Source organism: Narcine bancroftii, chromosome 12 (assembly GCF_036971445.1).
Source record: "Narcine bancroftii isolate sNarBan1 chromosome 12, sNarBan1.hap1, whole genome shotgun sequence".
In the NCBI taxonomy this organism is placed as follows: Eukaryota; Metazoa; Chordata; class Chondrichthyes; order Torpediniformes; family Narcinidae; genus Narcine; species Narcine bancroftii.
In genome coordinates, this window is record NC_091480.1 from 26,185,312 (window position 1) to 26,213,029 (window position 27,718).

Here is a 27,718-nt window from a genome sequence, read left to right on the forward strand (position 1 = left end):
ATCACACGTGCTATCGATGTTGTTTGTTTGCATGTTGTAGCTGCCTTCTGAAAGTTGCTTTCATTGGATTGCAGTCTGACATTTAAGCCTAGCAGATGTACACCAATGTAGGATGCTTTAACAATCAGCTGTACTGGCTGCAGGAAGCCGACCTGCCACTGGGGATACAATCCGCTCTCTAGGAATATATTTGATTTTCTTGCAACTCCATAGGTGTTCTGGCCTGGCTAACTAAACTAAGTACAGGTAACGTGTGTACTCTTAATTAATTAAACACCAATTCTTACATTTTTGACGATTTGCTTAAAGGTGGGGGTGTGGGGTTGGATGAGGGGAAGCCCAAAATGTTGACCTTTTATTTGGTCTTGAATTCTATAATGAGAGTTTTTATGCGACAAGTAAGCCACAAGACGATTTTTTTGTTTGACAGTGAATTTATTATCGATTTGGTTTGCATCAACGTGAAACTGGCAGTCAGTTTCTGCATATCACCCAACAAAATGATTAAAAGTACTAAACTGTGACATCTCTGAAAAAAAAAGGGTGGTTAAGTAATGGGGGAACATTGTGGGGGGGGGGGGGAAGGTGCGTGGGGTGGAGAGGGAGACTGTAGAAGAAAAATAAACAAGCTCCTTTTACTGAGCAGAAGGATCCTTAAGGCTGATTTACTGATGTCTGCTGAAATTTTCCTTTTTGGCTGCAAAATGGTTCTTAATTATGTGGTGGGTGGAAGAATGAGGCTTCAAAAATTTGGAATTCTGAACTCTAATTAATTTAATTAGTATATGGGCTTTGATTAAATAATTGTATGTATCGTTTTGCAACAGATTTGGTGTTGATTTGTTTTTGTCTAATGTAACTGTTCACTCTACATTTTCAAGTGCATCTTCTTTAACTGAATACTTTTTGAAGTTAACTTTCATATTTTAAATTTAGAACTTTTAAATTGAGATATAGCGCATGGTAACAGGCCCTTCTGCCCCATGAGCCTGTGGCGCCCAATTACACCAATTGACTTACAATTCCTGTGTGTTTTGAAAGGTGGACGAAACTGGAGCACCCTGAGGAAGCCCATGCAGTCATAGAACATACAAACTCCTTTTGTGCAGTAACAGATGCGATTGAACATAAAAAGCAGGATCTTCCTCACTGCCAGTTTGCTTTATTTGATTGAAACATATCTCACCAAAATATCCTGAGTAATTTCTACATTAACGTTAATAAAGAAGTCAGAATTTTGTCACATTTCCTGCATTACTTGGATTAATTTTAGTTTCCGGATTTCTCTTGCATGGTTTTATCTTTTGCACTTTAATTATTATAGACCAAGGAGGTTGCCATTCTGATCTTTCCTGATTATAGTTGAGCATTTCTCAATTTGGAATGAATTTGGAGTTCTGTGTGCAGTTCTGGTCGCCTAATTATAGGAAGGATATAAACAGAGTGGAGAGAGTGCAGAGAAGGTTTACCAGAATGTTACCTGGGTTTAAGCATCTAGAGTATAGGGAGAGATTGGACAGATTAGGTCTTTATTCTTTGGAGCGTAGAAGGTTGAGAGGGGATTTGATAGAAGTATTTAAGATTATGAAAGGGATAGACAGAATGGATGTGGATAGACTATTTCCGTTAAGAGGAGGAAAGATTAAAATAAGAGGACATGAGTTAAGAATTAAGGGGCAGAGGTTTAGAGGTAACATGAGGGGGAACTTCTTTACTCAGAGAGTGGTAGCCGTGTGGAATGATCTTCCGGGAGAAATAGTGGCGGCGGAGTCAATTGTATTATTTAAGAAAAGGTTGGACAGGTATATGGATGAGAAGAAGATGGAGGGTTATGGGCATTGTGCAGGGAGGTGGGACTAGAAAGGGGTGTTTGGTTCGGTGCGGACTAGAAGGGCCTAATGGCCTGTTTCCGTGCTGTAATTGTTATGTTATGTTATGTTATGAAACAAGAAATGTGCAGATGCTGTGATTGCAATGAATGCGCAGAAGTACTGCAGAAACCCAGCAGGTCTTTTAGAGGCAAACATGTATGACCAATGTTTCGAGCCTGAGCCTTCAAGTTGCAGGCCCGAAATGTTGGTTATATTTACCTCCTCTGGCTGCTGGGGGACCTGCTGAGTTTCTCAAGCAATTTTGTGCATTTTGACTAGTGATTATGCTGTTAGTTCAGTCTCTTCAGTGGACAAGAAGGCTCCCTTTCCACCCTTCCCAAAATTGATTATCCAGGCCTTCTGTAGTTTCTTTTTAATGGCGTTGACACTGCTGAGCAGATCTGCTATTTAAATTTGAATAGTTTAATAAATGCAAGTTCTTGTTATGAAGTTTTATTGTCAACTTGCAATGATAACAAATGGATTGCATTAATACGGTTTGATGGGTGGGAGGAAACTGGAGCACCTGGAGGAAACACACACAGACACAGGGAGAACGTACAAACTCCTTGCAGCCAGTAATGTCAGTAATGCATACTGTTATGTAATACAAAAATAGTTAATCTGTGCTTAAATATCCATAGTTGTCAGGTAGGTCTACAAGCCCCTAAGGAAACATTTCTCAGCGTGTATATTTCGTTAATTATGCTGAGGCTATATATTCACAGACAAAATGAGAAATTTGGGGATTGGGGTGAGCCACACTTGTATACACAAAGTTATTTTGGTCATAAAGTAGTAAATTCTGTTCAAAACATTTCATTCACGTAAATAAGCTTGAAGCATTTAAATCTTTTTTACGATTGAAGTTAGAGCTTTAATAATTTAATGGTGGGGAAGAAAACAAAAATTATTATTGTATGAAGAGGGCAACAGAGTGGAAACAAACTGGATTTTTCTTATATGGAGGAAACATGGACACGGTGAACCAAACAGGTTCACTTTGGTATCTTTCTGTCAATTTTTTGTTAGTTATTTTTTAAATCGTTGAAATATAGAGCATAGAAACGGCACACCTCATGCCTGAAAACACTAATCCAAGTTTCCAATCTTTCTCATCCAACTAAGTGTCCTCCTCCACCTCTTTTAGCAGCTTGTTCCAGATATTCACCACCACTATCTCCTTCAAATTTCTTCCCTCTCACTTTCAACCTGTGCCCTTAGTTCTAGACTACCCTGGCCTGGGGACTCTCTTCTGCACTCTCTTTGTGGCTACCAAAATCTTCTTGTAGTATGGCAGCCAGAAATGTACATAATAGACTAAGAATGCAAGGTTGTAGGCATGATTTGGAACTTTAACCGAGGAGTGTACAGATGTTTGTTTTAGCACATCATCAGTTGTAAACTGTTTCCATTCAGCTCCAATTCTCACTTTTCTCTCAAATTGTGCTGCCCTCCCCCAGTGAGGTCCTCCCATTATCTGCTTCTTCACTTTTCCCACGGTCTTTGGTCCAGAATCCTATCACCTCTTGGTTCCCCACCCCCCCCACTCTCCTTTCATGCATGCTATCTCCTCTTCCCACTTCAGTTTCGACAAAGAAACGTTGACTTTCCATAGATGCTGCCTGACCTGCTGAGTTCCTCTTGCTTCTCTGTGTTTGCTTTCAGTTGTTTATAACTCCTTGATTACCAGTCCAGGTAAATGTAACCATATAACCATTTACGGTGCAGAAACAGGCCATGTTGGCCTTTCGAATCCGCACCGGTTCACTGATTTTGTGCGCCCTCTTCATAATTGATTGATTTGTTCCGTGTCAACTATATTGAGATACAGTGTAAACCAGTGGTTTTCAAACTTTTTCTACTCGCATATCTCCTTAAGTAATCCCTTACTAACCACAGAGCATCTATGGTACAGGGAATACTTAAGGTAGTATGTGAGTGGAAGGAAAAAAATTGGAAACCACTGGTGTAAACAGTTTTAATTGAATGTTGTATGTAAGGGATCTTGTGGATATACCTATTCCTGTCCAGCTCTCTGTCCTCAAATGCCATAATCTTGAATGTTTTTGGCTCGACTCTGTAGCAGGTATTAGTGAGTTATTGGAGGAGAATCTCTGAGTCTCTGCCCTACTGTTTTTCATCATCTTTTGCAAAGAATGGATTAATATAATGCTGGAATGGAATAAAACATTTTTTGATAGTGAGTGTGTGAGAGAGAGGGCTCTGATCTTCCAAAGGGTGAGGTTAAATGCTGGTGACTACATTGGAAAAACTGATGGGTCACGATTTGTGCATGTGCAAGGTGGGCTGATGTGAGGAATGTTGTGAAGCTGGAGAGTTGAGACGGCAAAGTGTGTGGCTCTTACAAATCTGCCTCCTTTCCTGTGTTCGTGTGGCATGTGAATTCAAAAGTACAGGGTTGCATTCCTGTGTTTGACCTATGTAGTCACTTCCACTCAGAGGGTCTATCTTTGATTGTGGCCCCCTTCCTCACACAAGTAGGAAAGATAATGTCCTTGCATGAATGACCTTGCTGGCCCCCAGTAAGACATTGTTGAATCCATTTACTTTTCAAGTCGTATGAACTCCCGAGTTCTTGCAAAGTAATGCTTGCAATGTGCCCTTAAACTATGGAGCTGAAATTGGTTAGTTACTACAGTAGAAGTCCAAATGCCGGAAATCCTGGACCACCTGATTATCCAGACCTTTTTAAAACTCTCAAAATGTTTAAATTTAGTGCATTTGTGTGTGGGGGAAGGGGGGGGGGGGTGGTGCGTGCACGTACCACATTGACAAGTGACCACACTTTTTTTGTATTGGTTTTTTTCTTTAAAACTGCTTGTTTTGATAAATTAAGCATGCTGTATTTGCTAATAAATTAACTATCAAAATGAACCCGTTCATCTCTCTATTCCCCCTTAAATTTGGATTGAGCAGATAACTGAACTGTAGAATCTTTTCCTTACGTAATCATCCCGAAGCTGTTTGTGGGGCTTTTGCAAATTAGCTGCTGTATTTCTTAAGCTAGAGCCTTGACTACATGAGAGAAGTATTTTATTGTCAGTGCTTTGGGGTATCCCAGGCTCGTCAAAGCTGCTGTTTGAAAAAAGCCCATGTTATAATTGAAACTGGCACTCACTGTCAAATCCATGGAGTGTTTTTGAGATGAGATATTAAACTAATGTTGTCCCCACATGTTAGGGTAGACATATCAGATCTTATGACTTAAGATTTTTGTCTTTTTTGCCAAAGTAGTTGTGGATCAATGACATGCTTAACAGATGGTGCACATTTATCTCAATGATGTATCTTTTCAACTGTGAGGGTTGTGACTGCTAAAGAGTTTTAGAGCCATTCAGCTTGGAAACGGGTTCTTCAGATTTCAGGTTCGAGTTTTATTGTCAGCGTACATATATGACATCACATTCTTTATCCTGCCGTCGCGGCAAAATTATTGGTAGTGCAAAAAATATCTCTACTCAACATACACATGTAAAAAAAATAAAGAATTGTAAACAATATGTGCAATACAGAGAGAGAAAAAAATCATAGAAGTGGACAAACGTAAGAGTCCTTAAATGAATGAGTCCTTGATCGAGTTTATTGTTGAGTCTGATGGTGGAGGGGGGAGCAGCTGTTCCTGATCCTGGTGATGCGAGTCACGTGGCACCGAGACCTCTTTCCTGATGGCAGCAGCAAGAACAGAACATTTGCTGGGTGGCGTGGATCCTTGACGATTGCTGCTGCTCCCCGATGATAGCATTCCCTGTAGTTGTTCTCAGTGGTGGGGAGGGCTTTGCCTGGCCTGCTCCAACTACCTTTTGCAGGGGTATTAGTGTCCCCATACCAGTCCGTGATGCAGCTGGTCAGCACACTTTCCACCAAATATCTGTGGAAATTTGCCAGGGTTTCTGATGTCATACCAAAGCCCCGTAAGCACCTGAGAAAGTAGAGGCGCTGATGTGCTTCCTTCAAAATGCCATTAGTGCGTTGATTCCAAAAAAAGATCCTTTGAGATAGTGACTACCAAGAACTTAATTTACTCACCCTCTGCACCCTCGATGTTCACTGGATTGTATACCACTGGTTTTCCCTTCTTGAAGTCAACAATCATCTCCTTGAGTGCAGGTGGTTGTTGGTGCACCATTCAGCCAAGTTTTCAAGCTCCCTCCTGTATACTGATTCATTGCCCCTTTTTATGCCACCTACCACTGTGGTATTGTCAGCAAATTTGTAGATGGTGTTGTGACGTAGTGAGCCATTCAGCGTGGGTATATAGCAAGAAGAGCAGGGGGCTAACAACTCAGCCCTGTGGTGCTCCAGTATTGATGGAGATTGTAGAGGAGATGTTCTTGCCAATCTTCACTGATTGTGGTCTGGTTGTGCAGAATTCCATGATCCAATTACACAGTGGGGTGTTGAGCCCCATGACTGGGAATTTGTTGATTAGTTTTAAGGGGATGATGGTCTTAAATGCCAAACTGTAGTCACCCCAACATGTCTCCCGATTCAAAATCATGCTGACCACATTTCAACTAATCTGGGAAAAGTTGCTGGATATCAGTTAGGCCTTTGGCTAATGTAATTGGCAGAACCTTGTCTAGCTCCAAGCTTCACAATAATGAAACAATTGTGACATTCTCACATTCCAGGAATTGAAACTGAGCATGACGTTTCAATGAACCACTCAACCATTGAGTAATGTGAAATTGAATAATTTCAAGTGCCATTACAAAAGAGAATGAAAGCAGATTCACCTGATACATTAACTGTAAGTACGTCGTTAGTATTTTACACACAGGTGTGAAACCAGATGGTAGTGGCCAACATAATACTCTTGAGAGTCATCTATTGAACTTTTTATAAAATTTACAATGTGCTTGTAATTTCATGTTGAAACGTTACACAGATTTTTAGTAGATATGTAAAAGTAACAGTATGTAGAAATGGTAAATTATGCCATGACATTAAGTTCTTCCAATGTGAAAGGAGATCTGATCGCCCCCAGGTGTGTGATAAATGACTGGTTCCCAGAGTAAATTCATTTCTATAAATAATGCTATAACAGCATTCCTCTTTGCAAATCAAACATGTTTTCTCAGGCAGAACAAGTCAAAGTTAAGGGGTATTGAGAATGCAATTATGGTACAGTACCGAAGCTTTTCCAAAACGAAATCCATACATTTGCAGCTTACCTGTTTTTATTTTGTACCAATTCTCTTGATTCTAGTGCAATAAACCAGTAAGAATGAGAAAGATGTTTTTTTTATAAATAACAATGAAACAATCTTCAAATTCTCCCTCCACTGAAGTTGAAAATGTTTTTACCAACAATAATTTTACACGTAGTTACTGTACTTGGAACTTCGAACATTTACAACCTTAAATAAATCTCTTTGGGCTTAAAGAAAAATGTGCCTTTATGTCATGAACAATGATTGAGTAGCAAAAAGGAATTGAAACACTGGATCTACCATGATATTACGTTTGGATAGGACAGCAGGACCATGAGGCCAAACAATGCCTCTGCTACTTGTTTTTTTTCATGTCTTCTTCTTCTTTGGCTTGGCTTCGCGGACGAAGATTTATGGAGGGGGTAAAAAGTCCACGTCAGCTGCAGGCTCGTTTGTGGCTGACAAGTCCGATGCGGGACAGGCAGACACGATTGCAGCGGTTGCAAGGGAAAATTGGTTGGTTGGGGTTGGGTGTTGGGTTTTTTCATGTATGCTGTTATGAACCGCGCATAACGAGCAACAATTCACAATTGACCAGCTAATTATATTTCTAACTCTTAAACTATAGTCTTTAACTTTTAAATTATCCTTAACACTTAATCTATGCCCAGCTTTGTTCAGGTGTCTAGTGTATGTGTGTGTGAAATACCCAAATCATTACAGTTCAACCCATAATCCAGAAAGTTACTTCAAAGTTCAGTCTTTTCAATTCATTGTTGAAGCATAGACCTTAGAAATTTGATGCCCAGAATTACAGATGAACTGATGAGAAGACTGGAATTGTGACTGGAATTTTTCTTCCATTGCCTTTGAAGAAATGTCCTTGTCCTTTTGTAGGCAAGATTCGAACTAGGTGGCCTCCAGAAAACTTCCAAGACCCTGGCACCAGTCTCTCCAAGTGACTGGCACTGTTAATCACAATCAAAATTACTTCCCAAAAAGACCCTTCTGGCACAGGTCAGTCCACCGAAAAGGCCCAGCCATTCACAGAGCATGCTTTGCCCAAAAATGGCATGGTTCTCCCTTGCAAAATCACAATGCCTTTGGAAATGTATCGAATTGTAAAACAGACTGTGACAAGCCTTCCCTCACTTCTTCCAATGTATTGAATTATCGCTGGGCTGTGACTTGTGCATGTGCTCGTGTGAAATGTTAAATGTTAACAGTGACCATTCAGTCCCCCCTGTCTAATCTATCCCTTATAGAGATAAACCCATTTTGCTGCTAAATTTTTTCACAGAGACGGGACATTATGCAAAATGGATTGAATAGTATGTCTTATTTTTTTGCTATTCTGACTTTGGCTTCTGAATTTGGTATGTACTACAGTGATGCCAATTTGGGAAAAATCTCTTATTTGATATGAAGATGAATATCTAAAATAAAATTCAAGAATAGTGAAAGATAATTAATCACACTAGAAAATATATTCTCAGCCTCAAAGGCAGCCAATATCATGAAGTACCCACATCACCCTGGCCACGTCTTCTGCTGAGTTCAGGAAGAAAGTACAGAAGCCTAATATCCATCGGGGGCACTGACCTCCCATCCTTTGAAAGCACCCATGTAGATACTGTCTCAAGAGGGCTGCTGACATCATAAAGGACCCCTGCCACTCTAGTCACATTCCCTTCTTGCTGCTCTCTTTAGACTGAAGGTACATACAAAAGCCTGGTCCAGCCCGGGAAGCCAGTCGAACAGCATCTCTAATTTCAAGTCAGATTTTTTTATCCACCTGCGATCAGGATCTTAAACTTGCCCATCCATTCCGAATCAAGTCACCTTGATTTATCATTCATACCATGCTCACACAATAAAGACGGAATAGTGTTTCTTCAGGACTATGGAGCAGGTTTACATAAATATGTTAAAAGTTAAACATTTTAAAATATTAAAACGTATACATTAAAAGTCCATGTTACTATCCATATATGTTCTGGGAATTCAGGAACCTGGTCGCTTGGGGGGGAAAACCTGTTGCCTTATCTGGACATAAAGACCTGGGTGCTATGGTACCACCCACCAGATGGCAGAAGGGAGAACAGTTTACATGAGGGGTGTGTGTTCATTGGGTTTTGCCTGCATTGACTGTTGTAGATGTTCTTCATGGTAGGAAGAGAGCCCCCAATGATCTTTTCCGTTGACTTCACTATCCTCTGCAGTGTCTTGTGGTCTGAGGAGGTACGGCTTCCAAACCAGGCGGTGATGCAGTCACATAGGATGCCCTCAATACATCCTCTTGAGAATGTAGTGAGAATGGAGGGTGGGAGATGATCTTTCCTCAGCCTTTGCTGGAAGTAGAGGGGCCGCTGGGTTTTCTTGGCTATGGAGCTGGTGATAAGGGACCAGGTGAGCGTCTCCGCTATCCACTCCAAAGAACTTGATTCTCTTGATGACCTCAAAGGTGGACCCGTCAATGGTCAGCAGAGTGTGGTCCCCCTGGGCCCTCCTGAAGTCGACAACTACCTCTTTTGTTTTTTAATGTTCAGATACAGGCTGTTGGCTTTGCACCAGTCCGTTAGCGACTGCACCTCATCTCTGTACGCGGACTCCTCATTCTTACTAACCAATGCACTACTTCAAGACCATCAAAGATCTGTCTGCCCCACAGACTCGGCACATTGTGTGCATATGGCCAACTGTGAATGTCTGTCTATCTATTTTCTTTTTTCTTGAGTGCTTTACCTATCTGAGAAGCTGCAACAAGTAAGGATTTTGTTGCATATGACATTGTATTTATATTTATGACAAACCCCCTTCAATATCTTATAAGATGTTGGAAGGTTCAACAAAATTGGTTAGTGGTGCTTGGTATTGGCACAATGTGACGGAAAATATTGCAAAGATGGCAACATGTGTGCTTGCCAATTTAAGGTCCTTTATGATGCGAGATTTTGGGACGTAGCTGAAATTTTGCCACAAGGATGTGGCCTGTGTGTCAGCTGTGGCAAAACATTGATCACATGGACCAAGGTAATGGATCTCTGTTGTTTGTAGAACAGATCAGGCTAATGCCAATGTTGTAATCTACCTCAATTTTGCTGCTGTCAGTGAAATAGATGCAAGAAATTAGCAGCTTGCAACAGACACAAATGCAAGGTGCACTGGCTACTTTTGTTGACGATAGCTGTGCTTTGTTGACCACTGATGTGTCCCCATCGCTTCCATTCCATATGACTGAAGTACTTGGAGTCATTCAGATCAACACTTTTTTTAATCTTTTCATTTATTTACAGAAAACCATTTATATTCTTTATCGAAACTCTCAATTAAATCTGTTTTGCATTGATGATCTGGAGTTGTGTACAATTTGTCGCAGTTTCATAGAGATACAGCATGGTAACACCTTTCTGGCTCAATAAGATGGTGCCGCCCAATTACATCCACATGACTTATTCACCTATTAGCACGCATGCTTTTGGAATGTGGGAGGATACTAGGATTTGAACTATGAAGTTTGCAGCATAAAAGGAAGTCAGTCTGTGTTATATATTTGGCTGTGCAAATTCTTAAATCTAATCTGACTCTCACAATGCCCTTACAATCTTGCGTGTATCGAATTTTGCGGAAAAGCTTTAGGAAAACTTGAACATCACCTTTTAGCACAACCAAAGATCATCTTCCACCCTCTCTCCTTACATCCTCTCCCTTTTATCTCACTTGCACAGAAATGAACCTGTAAGAATTATATTGCCTGGCTTGAAGAATTTACTAAACCACAGACATCCATAATGATGATAAAATGCAGTGTATATTAAAAACGATTGATCCAAACATTTTTAAAAATATTGCTGTGTCTCTAGCTTTCTTATTTGACTTTGTTTGAAGCTTGTTTTGGACACTTGACCGTTTAAATATTAATAATGGAGAGAATAAGATCGAGGATGGTGCACAATACCAGGAGTCTTTAAGGCCCCTAAGGCATACCTCCTTCACAATTTAAATTCTGCTAATTTAATTTCCTCCACTCCTAAAATCCATAATCTTCATTGTGTCAGTATAGATCCTGCTGTGCTCCTAAAGATCCTTGACTTGAAATTTGTTTCCTCTGACCTTGCACAGCACACTCATCCTTTAAGACCCTCTTCAGAGCATAGTTTCTCTACAATGTTGTTTGCTGCTTTTAATTTCTCCTTTGGCTCACCATTGGATGCATGTTGCATGTTGGATGCATGTTGTTAAGTGAATCAGAGAGTAAATTTAAATTTATTACAGTTGTGTTTCAGGAAGAGTCTTAGAAATAACCCTGCTTGCTTGCTATTAAATATGTATTTTCCAGGCACATGTAAACTCCATGTGTCGATGATTATCTTCTGTAATAGTTGTTTTGGCTGTGTGGGAAGTTTCTTGCTCTGTGCCGTTCCTGAAAATTCAACAGAAATATGTATTTGGCAAGTAAAGAGTATTAAATCATCCATAGGCCAGGCTGACTTCTTCAAAATGAGAAGTTAATGATGAAGAACAAAAATAAATGTTTTACGTACAAATGCTAATAAATAAGTTCTCTAAAACTTGCTACAGTGTGTGTGTGTGTATATATATATATATATATATATAAAATATATATATATATGTGTATTGTACACACTGTACCTTGCCGCACAAGATCAACAAATTTGCTGTTAAGTTGGTGCTTAAATTTGGATCTGTACCTTTTGAGGAGAAGGAGACTCCAGTGATCCTCTCAGCTGCTTTAATAATCCTCTGTATAGACTCTGGTCTAATTTTTTGCAGCTACCATACCACACAATGATGTGGCCAGACAGGACACTCTCAATTGTGTGCCAGTAAAAGGTGTTCAAGCTGGGGGCCAATGGCCTTGCCATCTCAGCCTCCTTCAGAAGTCTAGGTGTGGCTGTGCCTTCTTACTGTTGAGGGGGTTTTGAGTCCAGGATGGATCATCCCTTGTTTGTGTGCCAAGGAACATTGTCCACCACAGCAGCCATTTGAACCTTTTTTTTGGCTATGTCACCCTTACGACTCTGCTCAAAGTTTATGGTCCCCCCCCTCCCAATGAAGCAGTCAAGTTTTGGGCCGTAGGGCACCTGTTGAAAGGAGTTACTCTGCACCCTCTCCATAATGGAACTGTTGATGGACAATGTGGTCCTTCTGAAATTGACAATCATCTTGTCCACATTGAGGCTCCTGCTTCTTGTTCTTGCCACCATTTTCAACCTCCTCTGTCTAATGCAACTCACCATTGTTGCAGATGAGGCCAACTACTGTTGTATCGTTTGCAAGATGTAATGATTCTGTTGAATCTGATAGGGCAGTATTGAACAATAGCAGGCTGATCACACAGCCTTCAGGTGCACCAGTGCTTAGAGATTTGCTGCCAACCTGCACAACTCGTGGTGCTTCCGTCAAGAAGTCCAGAATCTAGGAGCAGAGAGGGATACTGAGTCCCAGCGAGGACAGCTTATCCACCAGCCTCTGAGGTATGATCACGTTGAATGCCGAGCTGAAGTCAGTGAACGGCAGCCTGACGTACGAGGCATCGTCCTCTAGGTGGGTCAGGATGGGGTGCAGGGTCAAAGCTATTGCATAATCTATGAACTGGACGGTAGGCATGGGTCCATTGATGCTGGAAAGTGTGCATTGATATGTACCATCACCTGCCGCTCAAAGCATTTCATGGTCGTAGATGTCAGTGCCACTGGGCGGTAGTCATTTAGTCATATTACCGTCACTCTCTTGGGCACTGGGATGATGGTGGGTGCCTTGAAACCCACGGGAACTTTTGACTGCTGCAGTGAGGTGTTGTTGATGTCTGTTACAACCTCCGTCAGCTGCACCAGACAGACCTTCAGCACTGGACCAGGTATATGATCTAGTCCTGCTGCTACATGTGGGTTCACGTCAGCTGCAGCTATGCAGGGTGCATATTTCTCAGTGGGAGATGAGGTTTTCTTTGATGTCACCTTGCTTTTTTCTTCAAACAATGCATAGAAGGGAGGCATATTTGTTGCTGACCCGTGAGGTTGCCTTGACGTCTATTATCGTTGAATACCCTGCCACATGCACCTCATGTTCCAGCGTCACACAAGTGATTGTGGATTCCCTGAGTGTACCTATACTTTGCCTTCCCAATTTTCTTCCGCTGCTGGATCCCACGGGCTTCCTCCCTCCCTTTCTGGCGCTTGGACTATCTCATCTCTTCCCCCCACCCCCCACCCTCCAAACTCTTCTCTTGGCTCCCCTGCCTGCCACCATCCCCTCTGGCTTCCCCAGCCTCCAGCGTCTCCACCCCCTCACCTGTTCTACCAACACCCTCCCTCTTGTGCCCTACCTCCCAAATCACCAAAGACCTCTTGCCTGTGTTCCTGCCCCTCCCCTTGCTATTTTATTTGGATGCCTGCCTACATCAAACATTGAAGAATGGCTTAGGCCTGAAAGGTCAGTAATGTATCTCCATCTTTATGATATAAAGTACGCTGTGTGACTTGCTGAATTTCTCCAGTCACTACAGTCACAATGTCTGCAGACCTTTGTGTTTTACTCATCTTCCTGATTGCATGGGAAAGTTCAGCCCTTGCTGAGCTTAATGTCATCTTGGCTCCTGACCTGAAATCAGAGTCAGGAGCTCTGAGTAATGCATTGAAGCTCCGCACCTAGCCTTGGTTTTTGATCACCGTGACATCCTCAAGACACTTTGGTGTCGAAGTTGATGTGGTTGTTGCAGGTGGCCACCTCCTTGAATGCACTTTAGTCCATGGTTTAGAAACAGGCCTGAGGCGCTGCTGTTCCTTCCTCTGGCCAGATCCTGATCGCCCTGTGATTTGGTTTAACTTGTTTTACCAGTGGTTTTTTTAGGCAGGGATTAGCAGGATGGAGATATGCTCTGAGTATCTAAGGTGGGGGAGAAGGACGTTTGTGTAGAACAGATTTAAAATCTTCTCTCTCCGGTTGCAAAGTTGACGTGTTGTTGGACCATTTTTAAGTTGTTATGATCAAAGTCACCAGCAGCGATCGATCAGCCATCAGGTGGAGTTGCCTGGGCTTCACAAATTTCCTCTAAAGCTCCTTCAAAGCTTCATTTACAGAAGGAGGAACATAAACTGCTATAATTAGAGTGGTTGGTAGTTCTCTAGGTCAGTCAAGGGGCCTGCAGTTCTCCATTAAAGCTCAATCTCTGGTGAGCATATGTATACTAGTCCTTGTTGATATAGACCAGGGGTGACCAACCTTTTAATTTTGAATTTAGATGTACAGTACAGTAACAGGCCATTTTGGCCCACAAGCACGTATTGGTTAATTGGGCGTCATTGGACTCATGTACTGAAATGGCCTGTTACCGTGCTGAATGTCTAAATTAAAAACTAAAAGGGAGGCCTTTAAAGATACACAACCCCCTTCTGTTGGTTTTACCAGAGGCAGCATTGTTTCTGTCTGCCTGAGAGGAGATGAGGCCTTCTGACTCAATAGCGGAATCCAGTGTGGTGCCATGTTTCTGTAGTTACCAGAGTGCAGAACTTCCACAGAATTAATTTTCTTTTTTTGGGAAAAGAAGGAAATCAATAATTTTCTGAAAAGGATTACCAAGGACGGATATACTGGATGAGTGGTGCTTGATGTTGGGTGGGATATGGAGAGAGTTCTCAGTGAACTGAGTTTGCTGAATGAGAATTTGGCCTGATGTGCCCTGAAATAATTGACTCCAGAGGTGCCAAAGATATGGATGACTTTGATTTACAGAGAGGAGGTTGAAAGGATTGCACAGAGAAAACCTTTGTTGCAAGGGTAACCATCTAAGACTCCAGGTTGATGACGAAGGAAATGATTGTGAACTTCAGGAGGACAAAGGACCCCTCCCCACTACATATCAATGGCTCTGATTTAGAGAGAGTGGGGAGCACGAAGTTCCTTGGTGTCCATTTAAAGGATAACCTATACTGACCCCGACATCTCATGAGACAAGAAGGTGAAGCAGCGCTAACACTTCCTTCGGAGGTTGAGTTGACTGGCCGTCATCTGAAGAACATTCCATATGGAGCACAATCGAGAGTGTCCTGGCTGGCCGCATCACAGTGTGATTCGGTAGCTGCAAAGCATCAGATCAGAGGTCAGTACAGAGGGTGATTAAAACAGCTGAGTAGATCACTGGGGTCTTCCTTCCCTCTATCGATGCTATCTACAGGGAGCAGTGCTTTAATTGGGTTCGGCAAATCATTGAGGACCCTTACCACCCAGCCAGAAGTATCTTTTGAGACACTACATTCAAGAAGGAGGTACAGGAGTATAAAAAAACAGTTCTGCCAGGCTGGGAAACAGCTTCTGTCCACAGATATTGAGACTATACAGCAATCCTGGAAACTTGTAAATTTTTTTTATATATATTTATTTTGATCGCCATGCATATATGTTATTTGAGTGCAGAGTGTACTGCATGTGTGTGTGTGTGTGTGTGTGTGTGTGTGTGTGTGTGTGCACCATGGTCCAGAGATGTGCTTTTTTGTCAGGTTATAAAATGTACTCTCAGAAGACAATAAACTTGAACTTCTCAAGAAGACTTTTCACAGACTCGGGCAGCTTTCTAAAATTTAGACGTGTATCTCTTCAGCCCAAAGTGTCTTCCTGAATTTGCCTGCATTTGGCTATTTTCCACTGAACATTTCCTATTCAGATACCTTTCCGAATGTCTTTTAAACTTTGTAGCTATGATTCAAATGTCTTTCAAACTGTAACTCAACCACTTTCTCTGGCAGCTTGCTCATATAATCACCAGAGAAACTTGACCCTTGAGTCCCCTTTAATATGTGGTAGGTAAGCACCCCAGCCAGTTTTAATTGTCTCCTCATTTTCCGCTGGATGGACAGGTTTAAAATTGTCCCTGCATTCTTGCATGAATCACAGCTTCCTCTAATTAACCATTCAGGAGATAAATCTGTTGCCTTTCCCTCTCAATATCAAACTCACCTTAATTCAGTCGATAACCAGCTGATCATCCATGCTTTTCTCACTTCTGGGCTTAATTATTTCCATACTTATAAGATCAGCTTCTCATTGAGCTACCTCAGTTTATCAAAGATTCTGTCCAAATCCTGCCTTGCTCATCCATCATACCTCTCCTTGTTGACATGTATTGGCTCCAAGTCCCATGGCAGCTCCATTTCTCGGCCTGTTTAAGTTCTTTTGTGACGTGCAAGGTCTTTTTCTGAATTTTTTTCTGAATTCTCCATTTCTATACTTCAGTATACCTTCGACCTAATCTAAGGCTAAATTGTTTCTAGCGTATAAAATTAGATGTGCTGCAGAGCTTTCATTATGATAAATTGCTGTATGAAAACTTACTGGTGGACATTGATGGTTCCAAGTCATTTGAGTTGAGAGTTAATTTAAATAAGTTCTTGCAGAGCAAAACTATTTCCAGTCAAATTAGTCAAAAGTATGGTTAATGTGAGAAAGGAGAAATATTTCTGTGAAATGACAGGAGTTTGTCTTCTGAAGGTCGATTAGATTATGCATCTGTGAACCTAAAATGTTTCATTTTTAAGCATTAGGAATCTCATCTTCAGCTTTATAATAACAAAGCAACCCTAAATAAAATAATTGTAAATTCTAATTGACTAAAATGGTTCAATGTACATTGTCGGGAAAGGGAGAAGCAACAGGACATACACAAGACTTGTGCATTTTTACATGAGATTTTTCATTTGTTTATGTACTCTCACATTTGCAGTATTGACAGGCATGAAAAATGGAACATGTTTTCCTTCTGCATTTACCTTCCTGTTGTTGAAAGAAAAATTGTTTTTGGCAAGGATTAGACTTTGGTCAACAATTAAGGAAGGCTATGACCAAAAACATATTCCATTGTTTCGCATTAAGTAGTGATTTATAGTCGAAATAATGGCAAATATTCTACATTTTCAGCCAGGTTAAAGTAGCCTGAGGTGTTTTTTTTTCCCCTGTAGAATGATGTTAGAGTCTGTCATCTGGTGAATTACAATAGGAGACTGAATTTCAATATGATATTTTTTGTTTACACTGTTCTCACTTTATGAGGCACAGCAAAAAAGATCAAGCAATATGCTAATCAGGATAGCGAAATCTCATGATGAATAAACACATTTTTCAAAGAAGTTTTGCTACAAAGCTTGTACCTTGGTTTTTTTTTGCTGGATAAACATTTCCTTAACTTATGAACATTAATAGTTTTTCTTTGTGGCATTTCTTCCCATCTGGTTTTCTGTTTTGGAACACAACTAATATTTTTGCCAAAACATATTCTGAACATATTTTGTTTGTTGCTCACTACCTGTTGCCCTCGTGGAAATGATAAGTCATTTACCTTAAATTATAGTACTCCACATTATTGATTGTAAATGAATTGAAATATGAGAGAAGAAATGCTCAGTTATTCTCCCTTGTCTAGTCACTTCCAATCTGCATCTTAATTTAAAGATGCAGCTCAGTAACAGGCCCTTCTGGCCCACAAGGCTAAGTACACCCCCATGACAAATTAACCTGCAACCCCAGAAATCTTTGGAATGTTGGAGGAAACTGGAGCACCTAAGGGAAACCCACAAACATGGGGAAAGGTGCAAACTCCTTCAGACAGATTTGAAACCAGGTCACTGGTGCTGTAATAATGTTGCCCTGACCATGGTGCTAACCGTGTTGCCCATATCTGGTACATCTTGCATGCCCCCCCACCAATTTGACAGTTCTATTTGTTAATTTTTCCCACTCTCTTTAAACTAGTAGTACCACTGCTTGTATCTGTCATTATTTTAGCCTATCATAGACCTTCCCTTTTGTTCTTTCAGTCTCTTCTCACTTTGGCTATAACTTAAGTTGTACTTTAAAAATTTTTTTTTACTCTCTCTTCTTCCAATAACGATGTCTGGCCTACTATGCATTTCCACCATTTTCTCTCCTTAGATCTTACTTAAAGAAGATTCAACACAACTAATTGTGGTTATTTTTTCACGTGGAAGTATCAATTACTGGCGATCAAAGTCTCAAACTGGATGAGGACGGAAATGAGTCGCAGTAAATAGTAAGGTTTTAGCAGGTGTCGAAATTGGGGTAAGATATCGAGATGGGATCTGAGGGTGGTTGGGGCAGGTTACTCTCAGATCATTTAAGATGGACACTTGAATTGTTTAGTCATGGAACCTATGAATCAAGAACAGGTAAATGGGATTAGTTCAAATTTCAATGTTCAAATTTATTGTCAGAGTACATACAAAACATCATATACAACACTGAGATTCATTTTTTCTGCAGGCCAGGCAGATTTTCTACTGATCAGTGTATTGTACACAAAAGGAAGAATACACATACAAAAGAGAAATGTAAACAAATGATGTAATACAGAAAAAAAATCTTTAGTAATAAATAATGTGGAAAGTAAGAGTCCTTAAATGAGTCTTGAAATCTGTTTAAAAGTCTGATGGTGGAGGGGGAGCAGCTGTTCCTGAACCTGATGGTGCGAGTCTTGTGGCACCTAGACCTCTTTCCTGATGGCAGCAGTGAAAACAGAACATGTCCTGGGAGGTATGGATCCATGATGATCGCTGCTGCTCTCCATGAATGGATCTAGTTTAAATAACAATTCCCAAGTGTTTCTCTCTGTCTCAAAGAAAGTTTGCCTCTATTTTGTTGACTATAAATGGTACTAGCAGGGCAAATAATTTAGGAGGGTTCATAACCTGTCACTTTAGTGAAAAGAGTGAACTTTTTAAAAAGTGTTATTTTAACCATATTCCATACTAATTCTTTTACACCAGTATATTTAATTACACTATTAAAAGTATTGGACATAAAAACTGGGCTGGCATTTCTATGCACAATTCAACTCTCATAGCAATCAGAAGATTAATTTAATGTGACTTATAGCTGTGCAGTGTGCCTGTCGATGAACCCAGCTGAGGGACCAACTAATCATAGACCAATCCTATGAGTGAGCTGTCTGTAAGCTATGATTTAGAATGTTTATTGAATAAAATGCTGCACTCACTTCTCCACTGTGATGGATGATAGTTGATTGTAATTTTGTTCTGCAGGCCAAGGGTTGTGGATCATTTGTGATCTGATAAAAAAAAATCAGTTTTGGTGTGCTAAGAATTTTAATACCAATAAGAATTCATAATTAATTTGAAGAGGTATGGTTACAAAATATGAGCATACTTGAATAACAGCTAATTATGAAACCAGAAGGGCAGGTAGTATCTTATTGCCTGGTACTGCAAAGTAAATAAGGAATTTAAACTGGCGATATCGTGGAATAATAGATAGTCTGATGCCTGAAACTTTAATAGAATTTCCAAACTGCATCGGCTAGTTGTTTAATTGTACTTTGTGACTTTGTTCTGATTGTATGTGAAGTGAAGTCAGTATTGGGTTGCCCAAAAACAGGCCCTTTGCTTCACCATTGTCCATGCCAACCATTAAATCTGCAGCAATTTACCACTCCTCCGTAATTATTCTTTTTCTGTCGAACAAAGATGGCTTGTGGTCAGTTTAATTATGTGCATTTAAAATGATCTGTTATTTTAATATTCAAATTATGAGCCAGAATGTTGTTTGCTTCCATCTAAATGACCTTCTCCTAATTTTAATAATTTTTGGTCATTTTTGTTTCTTTATTTGCATACTTTTGCGGTAACATGTGATGTCTTCCTGGTGTTCCTGAAGTCCACAATCATCTCCTCTGTCTTGTCAACGTTGAGACACAGGTTGTTATACTCGCACCATTTCATGAGATTTTCTACCTCTTCTCTGTAGTACGACTCATCGTTGTTGCTGTTGAGGCCAACTACTGTTGTGTCATCTGCAAACTTGATAACCCTCCACTACGCATCAACAACTCTAGGGGAGAGAGTGGAGAGCACCAAGTTCCTTGGAGTTCACTTAACTAGTGACCTATCATGGACATTCAGCATCTTCTCACTTGTCAGAAAGGCGCAACAGCAACTGCGCTTCCTGAGAAGACTAAAGCAGGCAAGGCCACCAGCCACCATTAGGTCAACCTTCTATAGGAACTCTATTGTGAGCATCCTGGCCGGCTGCATCAAAGTGTGGTATGATTGCTGCAGAGAAATGGATCAGAGGTCTATGTTGGAACTGGTTCTGGCGATGCAGTTGTGAGTCAGTAGTGTGAACAAGAGCGGGTTGAGCACCCAACCCTGAGGAGCGACAGTGCTCAACGTGCTGGTGCTCGATATTCTGCTATCGACCTGGACAGACTGTGGTCCAGTCCAGGATCCAGTTACAGAGAGGGATGTTGACTCCTAGCAAGCAAAGCTTCTCCACAAGCCTCTGGGGAATGATTGTATTAAAAGTTGAGTTAAAGTCAATGAGGTGTATGGTATCATTCTCTGGGTGGGCCAGGATGGAGTGAAGCGACAAGGTGATAGCATCGTCTGTGGAACAGTTTCTTCTATAAGTGAATTGAAATGGGTCATCGTCTCTGGGAAGTGTGCTTTAATGTGTTCCATCACCAGATGCTCAATGCGTTTCATAATGGTGGAGGTCAGTGACACAGTGCAGTAGTCATTGAGGCCCGTTATTCTCGCCCTCATGGGTAGAGGAATGACGGTGGCTGTCTTGAACCCTGTAGAAATGATGGACTACTGCAGTGAGGTGTGAAACCCTCCATCAGTTGGTCTTCGCAGTACTTCAGTACCCAACCAGGTGTGTTGTCTGATCCTGCCGTCCTGGATAGGGTTCACCTCACCTTGGCTGTGGGGGCCCATTCTTCAGGGGACATGGAGCTTTCTTTGCCATCATCCTGTTCTATCCTGTGCATAGAAGGTGTTCAGTCTGTCCAGAAGGGATTTGTCATTGTCCTCAACACTCAAGGTTGGCTTGTGATCCAATGCCACATGCACTTCTTGTCACTGGTATTGCTTAGATATCTGTGGATCTTCTGCGATAATCCTCACTTTGCCTTCCGGACTGCATGGGAGAGTTCAGCCCTGGCTGATCTAAGTGCCATCCTATCCCCTGTCCTGAAAGCAGCATCATGAGCTCTGAGAAGGGCCTGGTCCTCTGCATTCAACCTTGGTTTCTGGTTAGCCCTGGTTGTGAAGCATTTGATCGCGATGACATACTCAGTGCACTTGCTGATGTAACCAGTCACTGAGCTCGTGTACTCCTCTATTTACATGACCGTTGTAGATTGGTACCTCCCTGAAACAGCTTCAGTCTGTCTCAAAGCAGCCTTGCAGCACTCTATGACCTTCTCTCTCCTTTCCCCCACCCTCTCTGGCCATCTCCTGATCTCCATGTGAACTGACATAGTTTGCTTTGCCATTGGTCTGTACACTGGTGTTAACAGGACAGATATGTGATCCGAGTAACCAAGGTGGGGGTGAGGTGCAGCCTTGAACATCTGATCCAGAGTGTCCTCTCTTATGGTGGTGAAGTTCACATGCTGTTGAAACTATGGTAAGACTGTTTTCAGGTTGAAGTTGCCGGCAACAATCATGGCACCATCAGGGTGGGAAGTCTGGACTTAAGATGGCCCACCATAAAGCTCCTTCATGGCTTCACCCTCATTTGCCGAAGGCGGAACGTTGACTTCGGCAATTAGTGGGGCTTAGAATTAGGGTTAAGGTCAGGGTCTGCTTTTCGCCAGGAGGTACTCTATCTCTGAAAAACAAAGGTCTTCATAACCAGAGACATTGATGTAAATGCACGGACCCCCTCCTCGAGGCTTGACAGAAGCACCAATGTCTCTGTCTGCCCTGAAGGAGACAAGGCCATCCAGCTGGATTGCTGGAATGGTATCCTGGAACCTTGTTTCTGTATTTGATTCTGTTCAGAATTTCATGTCACATTGAAGTGAGGTTAGCTAAGCAGTTAAAATCGTTGGCTTTGGAAATAGAAGCAGACAAGAGTGTGATGATGAATCTTTCAAACAGTGGTTTGGTCATCATGGTCATCGAGTGTTCAGTTCTTGGGTACCACGCAATTGTAGAGATGGTGTGTGTGAATGAAGCATCTTCCCTATTTCTCAACCCTCCTCTGTCTTTGCTGGTCTCTCTTTGCCTTGTGTTATCGTTCCTCTAGCTTTGCTCCCCTCGTGCCTTCTCCTTTCAGTGTCTAGATCTATAATTTAATTTCAGATTTATTGTCAAGAGTATATACATGACATCACCTACAACCCTGAGATTCCTGCGGGAGAGGCAAAATGACCACTTATTGTTAATGCAAAAAACATGTAAACAAATGTAAACAAACTCTGCAATACAGAGAGAGGGAAAAAAAAGTGCAAAAATGAGTTCCTAATTAAGTTTACTGTTGAGAACGCTCATGATGGAGGGGTAGTAGCTGTTCCTAAACCTGGTGATGTGAGTCTTGTGGCATCTATACCTCTAATAGCATCAGCGAGAACGGAGCGTGTGCTGGGTGGTGTGGATCCTTGACGATTGTTGCTGTTCTCTGGCGGCAGCATTGCTTCCAGATGCAAATTCAAGCTGAAGCAGTGCAAGATATGAAATGAAATTCCATAAATCTAGTCACTTCTGGGCCTGCAGCAGAGAAGGACCATTAAAAAAAAAGGCTGCTAAATACTGATGATCTGCTCTTGTTCTTCAAGGGAAGCTAGATGGGCTCATGTAAAAAGGGCTCTAATCTCAAATAAAATATGGACCTTAATGCCCACAGAATAATTTGTTGAATAGACAAATATTTACTTGCTCTCTAATGATTTCCATATCCCAGAAACACGTGGGAACATAAGATGATGCATATCTACCTTGCCTCTCCCCACCCCTTTCATATCTGTTCCTGCTGCCTCCGCTCTCAAGCATCCCACTTGCCATTGATGTGCAGCCTCAGTTCCTGAATAGAGAACAATAGGCATTAAAATTTTAAAAAGATATAGCATGGGAGAAGACCCTTCTGGTTGCCCAATTGTACTCAATTAACTAACCAGCACCATATGTTTTGGAGGGCGGGAGGAAACCAGAACACTTGGAGAAAATCCATGCGAGTCGTGAGGAGAAAATGTGATGGTGAGACGCATTATGAAAGTAAATGTGCCCAGTAGGGTTGAAGGAATGGGGGCAAAGAACCAAATAAGTAGCAAATAATGCTGCTTCTGTGGGAAGAGGCAGCTTGCACAGCAGGCCCACAGTGTTGCAAGTGAAAAACACAGAGCGATGACTTGGCTCGTACTATCTAAAGCAGACTCTGTAACTAACATGGCAGCTATGTATTTGCGTGAAGAATTGCTGGAAGCTTTGAATCGTGTAGTACAGAAATGGGCCCTTTGGATCACCTTTCTGCCCTGATCCCATCAGTTTCTATTTCTTGGCAAGTCAAATCCTGGCCCTGATCCTTTATTAAATGATGTGCGAGCACTTGGCTCTGCCACCCACTCACCCATGTTGCAGTTGTAACAAATTCACAGTTAAAGGTTGAAATAAAAGAATTACTGGGAGGACCAAATACACAAAAATTTGAGTTTTGTGTGAACCTTTGCATTTAGTGAATATTTTTTAGCAAACAATTATTTAAACACAGTGTCAAAATACAGTGGATTCTAGATATCAAAAATAAGTCACCACCTTAGCGCAGCTCATGGAGTTGCTGCCTTGCGGCTCAGCTGCACTTCAAAGGCGCACAACTTGTTCAGTTAATTGACCGCTGTATATTGCTCCTGTAGAATCCAGATGCATTTAATGGGAATGCAGGGAAATAAAAATGTATGTTTGATGATTGGGGTGGATTTGAGTCTGCTTTTTAAATTTAAATAAATTTAGGCATACGGCACGATAACAGGCCCTTCTGGCCCACGAGCCCATGCTGCCCAATTGCATCCAATTGACCTACAATCCTGGTACGTTTTGAAGGGTGGGAGGAAACCAGAGCACCTGGAGGAAACCCATGTAAATATGGGGAGAACCTACAAACTCCTTATAGACAGTGCCAGATTTAAACTCAGTCGCTGGTGCTAGAATAGTGACTCATTCTCCTCTATGCTATGGTTAATGACCCAATCAAACCCAAAATGCTGATAGTTGTTAGGTAGCACAATGGTGCACTCTTAAATGCAGGTGTCCTTGGTTCAATTCCAATCTCTATTTGTCTGTATGTTTCTTTTGTGACCCTAGTTTTCCTTTGGGTGCTTCTGTTTTTATCCTGTATCTAAACAAAAGAAGGTTAGTAGATTCATTGGCCACATGACATTGTCCTGAATGAATAGGTTAGTGGTAGAATCTAAATGGGATTACACATGGAATAGATTACAGGAAAACGTACTGTAAAATGGGATTACTTTGTGAGATGGCACAGAGATGGTGAGCCGGAAGGTCTCATGCCATGTTGTAAGGATGGAAATAATTAGCAGGTCAGTCAACATCTGTGGAGAGCAAAGAAGTTGATACCCTCTATCTTACTCGTTGGGTTGCAGCATTGACTTAACTGTTTCACTGAACTTGCCAACTGACTCTGAAAGTTGGTCCCAGTGCCCATAGAAACACAACTTGGAGCAGAGCAGAGCACAATATAATTGGGTGAGTTAAGGTGATCTGAGCAAGGCTTGCTCAGAAAACACTCCCTGCAAACTCTTGGCACAGCAAAATCCTCCTCAAGTTCTGAGAACTTCAAGACCCTTATTGTTGACTCTTGTCCCTTGTCATGGCTTAGAAATGCAACACTGTCAATCATTCCTAGCTGTACCCATGAATGTCTGTGGACAGTTCTCTAAGTTAGGACAGCTATCCCAGATCATCCAAGCAACAGTGCAATAACAGACATATTTAATGTTCCAGCAATATTCTTCAAGGCGTTGATGGAATTGCATCTGGGATTCCTCAACATTAATTCCATAAAATCCCATGACGAGTAACACAGACCACCAAAGTACTGTCCTTCAGCATTCATAAACCCCTTGCACACTTGCAAGTGGTCCCAGGCATTAATCAGGCTTTCAAGTGCCTAGTGTGAAAGCAAATTCGACGCCGGCATCAGATGACATCATTGTAAGTGTGAAAAGGATAATTGCATTGTGAGATTAAAATGATCCAAGTTTTTGTGTGAGTGCAGGAACATGAAGGAAGAAAAGATTAAAATGAAGGTATAAACTTTGCTGTGGTAAAGTCACAGTGGGGGGGGGGGGGAGAGAGAGGAAATAAATAGCAATAGCAGACAATTTTTAAACAGTGTGGGAAAACTGGTAGTGCTATAGCACACAATTTATAAAGACCGTGGAGAAAAGCAATAGTGGACCTGACTTCCCAGAATGCCATGCGGCAGATAAACCCCCCTCCATGAATGCTCTGCCGCATGGCATACTGGGAAGTCAGGTCCACCATTGCTTTTCTCCACGGTCTTTATAAATTGTGCACTACAGCTCTACAAACTTACCCACTCTATATACCAACTTTTTCACGCTGTTTAAAAATTGTCCACTATTGCTATTTATTGCTAGCACTTTCCACAGTCCCTTATAAAGGGTTATATGGGTTGGCAGGACAACTAGGTTGAAGGGCTCATACTGTGCTGTACATAAAGCTTAATTATGTTATAATTAGTCATGATTTATTTGGTTCAAATATAACATCCTAATCCATCGATCAGGATTTAGGGCAGGTCCACCATTGCTCGATATCTCATGAGCTCGATGTGTTGTAGCTGATGTATCTCCCTCCTTCCTGTATACTTCATTATATTGTCCTCCTAATGACTGTGGTTCCATTGGCAAATTTGCAGATGGCATTTGAATTGTTCCTAGCCACACAATCGTGTGTAGAGCAAGTGGAGCAGTGAGTTCATTCTGGATCTTTGACATTGAGACATTGTTTCTGATTCAGACGGACTGTGGTCTTCTGATGAGGAGGTCAAGGATCCAGTTGCAAAGGGGGGTGCAGAGGACCAGGATTAGGAGTTTGTTGACCAGGACTGAGGATATAATGGTGTTGAAAGCTGAGATGTAATTGATGAAGAGTAGCCTGATGTACATGTTGCCGTTGTTGAGATGATCCAAAGCTGAGTGGAGACCCAGTGATATTATATTTGCTGTGGAGTGTGTGTAGTGATAGGCATATTGAAATGGGTCCAGATCTTTACTTTGGTACGGTCATGACCAACCTCTCCAAGTATTTAATCACAGAAGGTGTGAGTGATACGAGGCGATAATCATTGAGGCAGCTCACTTACATTTCTTGGAAGATCAACCTGACTGGGCTTCTGCTTTATTTTGCAGCCTTTGTAATGGTCAACAAACTTGATTTGAGGTCAAAATGATTCACACTAAGCTTGCATTTGATTAGAAGCATAATGGAAAAGTGTTGGCGTTTAAGTGTGAAATAGTAATACAGTTTCATACGAAAGGTTCCGTCAGTATTGATTTTTAAAATATTTTATTTAAAAATTGTCCATACATGTATTTAATAAACATTTAAATAAAACAGTAATGATTATGTTTTTAAAATTACCCCGCTCCCGCCCTTACCCTCCCATCCCTCTCTCCCTACACCACCCTCTTCCGCACAAAACACTATACGCAAAATATAAATTAGATATATAGTTATAGGAAGTATAGAAAAGAAAGAAGAAAATAGTTTCCTGGATTGCTCGAAGGATCAGTTCGCACACTGTGATCCCTCGGTGTTTGTATGGTCATTTTAGGGAAATTGATTATTACAGGTCTCAAGAGGCTTGAAGTACATTTTTACATATTTACCCCTAAACTTTGCATATATGGGCTCCAAATTTGCAACAAGGTAACATATTTATTTCTTAAATTGTATGTAATTTTCTCCAAAGCAATAAAACTGTGAATTTCTGCATTCCATCTCTCCACCTCTAAATTTGCATCTGTTTCCAAGTCATGGCAATACACTTCCTTGCCACCGCTAATGCTTTTTTGACAAATGTTGTTTAGTGCATTGATAATTTTGTTCAATCAGTATTGTGGCATCAACACCAACCAGTACTGAATCTTACATTATTGTACAGCTATTCTATTTAAGATGATAATTCAGTTCCTTAAGAAAAGACCATTCACATCAGACATCTGATATTTCATATTTCATATTAAGCCACTCGAGAAAGCTGAATCATTTTTTGATAGAAATGAATATATCTTGAGTTTTAAAAGGATTAGTTTTGGGTAATGTGCAAACAATGTACAAATTATCAGGTAATGGGGAAACCACATAACTTCAGAAAGGAAGAACTTGCATGTAAATAACAAATGCTGGTGAACCCAGAATGAATAAGATTCAATCCAAGTTAAAATGCAGTTCAAATATTTGAAGGTTGAAAAATTAGCCAGCAATGGTAAAGTCTAAAGATTATAAAATAACTGCTGAAAGTATTTTTTAAAAATTTCAAAACGAAACTTAATTCAGCAAATTATGTGCAAGGAATACGAGACAAATAACACCTTTACTTTCAAAGTATCTCGTCTGTCAAATCGATTCTTTTTATTTACAAAGCACCAATGCGATTCATGAAACCTCAATGAAGAATTCACTTGTTTGAGGTGCTGGTGCACTGGACTTCAGTGCTTGGTGGTGACAGGAATTTGGATTGCAGTTCCTCCCCCACAAAGCCTTTGAAGTGATATAGTTGCGCAAGTGACCAGCAATCAAAGAGGTTCTGAGATCCAGAGAGCAGCAGCAGTTATTATAAAAAGATATTGCCTAC

At 41.1% G+C, this 27,718-nt stretch overlaps 1 protein-coding gene across 1 annotated transcript in view; it reads left to right on the top strand.

Moving 5' to 3' along the window:
* sdk1a (sidekick cell adhesion molecule 1a) overlaps window positions 1-27,718 on the top strand; it is a 681,074-nt gene that overhangs the window by 173,364 nt on the left and 479,992 nt on the right. The gene's annotated exons all lie outside the window — the stretch shown is intronic.